Raw genomic sequence first — 3,403 nt, forward strand, 5'->3', positions numbered from 1 at the left:
TTGGTTGTTTGGGATTTGATCTTTCACGGTGGCGCGATGATTTAGAGATCTTGGCTTTGCTGGCTTGTGAATGAATGATAATGGCCTTATAAAAAAGTGCAGCGATTTGTCGAAAATGGAAGGAAGGTAGTCAGGGACGCAGATTCATTCGTGAGAGGCAATGACAATACTTTGGACATGAGACTGGCATCGCGGATGTCAGGTTCGAGGGCAGATGAGAAAACTGCCTCTCAGCTTGCGAGCTAAGAGCACCTTTACCAGCAATGTCTAAATCGAGAAAGCCTTATCGTATTACTCTGGATATGGAGCCGGCATCACAAGCTGAGCTTCTATTTCAACTACTTTAAAAGTTAGTTATCTATGTTGACCTAGCTTTTTAAATAGTTTTGAACACATTGAAGTAGGGTTTGATCATGTTCCATACTTTTTGATAAGTTTTCGGATGGCGGTTCTTTCTTATGTTGCTACGTGACTCTGGAGTCGTGCTGTGTCCGTGGGAGGGTGTCCCGCTATTCGTTCTTCTATGTGGAGCGTCGCAATGGTGTGGGTTGAGGATAGATGGATGCGGGGTCGGGGGGGGGGGGGAGGACGCAACAAAAGCGGCATTTGCGAGTATTTGACATTTTCTAGTAAAACTGTGTCTATACCTACGGGGTACAATAACTCACCCATCCCATTTCATCGCTCGCCTTCAAATAGGTAGGTGCTACATTGGGAAGTAGAGATGCCCCAAATTTGCAATTTCATTACCCGCCCCGCCCCGCAGCTACCCCTTGCCCAACCACAACTACCCGCAAGCTGATTTTGGCTGAGCCGAACCCGCAAAAAACCCGCAATCTTAAAAACATACTTTTGCAAGAAAAAAAAATACAGCTGAGTCAATGCTAGAGCTATATAAACCTTACTTGCTTCATTGCTGTGCAGAAAAAGACAGCCAAACAAATAGTAAGGACTTGAAATTGCTATGCTAAGTCCTCAGGAAGTGCACACTGGATAGTGGAAAATGAATAATGCATCAATACATTTGAAATTCCTTTCTGAAGAGTTCAGTAAAATCTTTCTCTCACCTTACCCTTCAGCATTGGCTGAGGATCAAAATTTCACTCTGGCTCCCTCTCAATGTTAGGCCTCTGGAATGATATTGTTATCAAAATGAATGTTGATATAAAAAGATATGCGATTTCCAGTTAAAAATAAATAGTGACACAGTGAATAATGAGTATCCAGTCGATCTACACATAAAACAAATTATGCAAAATCCCAGCAAAAACCAACTATAATAACATACATGGCCTTGCAACTAACCACCAATGAACCACGCATTTCTGGAAACATGCGTCAGAAGCGTCACCAACAGCTGATTGTAAGGAATGTTACAGCGACTAAATTATTGCGGCCGTAGTTAGTCGAACTTGTTGCGAAAACACTGCTGTATAATGCATATTCATGTGCCATTCTGATTAAATTATTTTACACAACAGCTAAAGTTTTACAATTCAGAGGTTAATCACCGGTTTAGAAATAAAGAGACAGTAAATGCTAAATTAAATGTAATGATTTTATAGATGGTCTTGGTAATGCTCTCCGGCTGGTCATCTGTTGGCATACAAATGATAAGGACGTAAAAAGACAAAAGAAATAAATGCGACCAGCTACGTGGTTTTGTAACATGTATAACTGCTATTTTGAGGCATTCAAAAACCAAGACAGAAAAACTGATTGAAAATTATTGCGTCATCAATGACAGCTTTCCTTCGCCTCAGAGACCAAAATTGACGCAGTCAAATGCCAATCCTTGTCAGAATGTCGGAAGTGCGCCAGTATTGTATTGCGTTATGTTTGGGCCGGCCAGTCTATATTTTGATTTTTTGTAAGGGTAATTGGTGTGTTATTTTCGTAATATAGGGTGGAACAGAACATAGAGTAGGATAGGTAATCAATGAATTTGCATCAAATTTTGTTTAGCTGATAGCTCTTTTTTATGCCGACCAGACGCAAATAAAGTAACATGTGGCATTTGCTCTGATTTTCAACATCTCATTTAAGTCTGGGTTCTTCCATAATGTATATCTAGTGCACACTGCACAGTGCACATAGACTTCAGTTCAGCTTCCTATAAGTTTGCTTTCAGGGTCTTTTATGTTTTATGGAATGCTTTCATCAGCATTTATTTATGCTTAGTAGTTTATTGCTTGTACCCTGGTTTGGTCATTGCCAGACTGTGGATGCTATTGCTGGTTGTTTTCACTTTTGCATTTGAAATGTGCTTCCTTGATATATTTTTATATTTGGTTCTGTTTTAAAAGTTGTTTTGATGAATATTGTATTGTTAACCTGAGCAAATGCACTTGGCATTGTGTTTTGCATCTAAAAAAAAAATAAAAAATTATAGGTTCTTAAGTCTGACCGCCAAATACCCGCCACACGACAAGTTTTGCTTCTCGAACCCGCCAAAAACCCTGCGGGTTTTGAAAACCCGCAGAAAGCGGGTTCGCGGGTTCAAAAAGGGCATCTCTATTGGGAAGTGTGTCTGTCAGGAAATCACGTGTCGCAACCATCTGTCCTTTTCGATTGAGCCAGAAGCGAAGACCCCAAATCCAAATTTACGCCAGAAGTTGGGAAGCAATGACCCTACCCAATATACCCGGATGCCGTTGAATCAAGCACGGATCAGAGGGACTCGGATCCAATTTTTGTGCAGGTGTTCTGAAGGCGTTGTAAAGGTCAGTATTGCTAGACATGCTGCGCCTCTTCCTTATTGTTGCAGTTTTGACAAAGGCTGTAGATTGTGAGACGCCATGCGATGGCATCGACTCATGCGTTATCCAAGACGACAGGTATAGTTTAGCTGATATGAGCTACGTTCCACAGTACCGACGGTTTAAGAAACCGGCAAATGGATCGTCAAATCATCAAAAGTCGCAGGCTTCTGGAGGCGACCATCTTTCCCGAGAAAAGAGGTCTCCCTTCAGTGCAAGACGGAAGCAGACTCGTGAAAGGAAACCATCGCTGAAGAGTTTATTCTCTGACGAAGACGCAGCGGGTGATTTGAATGCGTCCCTAGAGATGCTTCAAGAGTTCAGCAGAAGCATGGCATACTTTGATAACGTCGCTCGCATGGAAGAAGAGCATCACCATCATCATGAGCACCACTCCGGCAATGGCACAGATGAAGACGAAGATGAAGAAGGCGCGTGTACCAACGTTGAGCTTTCCTGGGACGAGCACTGCTACTTTCTCACCAAAGAACCTGTCGCTGGCTTCAGAGCTGCAACCGTGTGCGCCAAAACGTTTGCCACAGCAGAGTTTTCCGTAATTGAGAACGAGGAAATCAACGATCTTATCAGTGACTACGTCAAGAAAATCGACCAAACCTCTGGAAAGCCGCTTCACCAACAGATCA

The sequence above is a fragment of the Amphibalanus amphitrite genome, unplaced genomic scaffold (assembly GCF_019059575.1).
Source record: "Amphibalanus amphitrite isolate SeventyFive unplaced genomic scaffold, NRLGWU_Aamphi_draft 000192F_arrow, whole genome shotgun sequence".
NCBI classification, from domain to species: domain Eukaryota; kingdom Metazoa; phylum Arthropoda; class Thecostraca; order Balanomorpha; family Balanidae; genus Amphibalanus; species Amphibalanus amphitrite.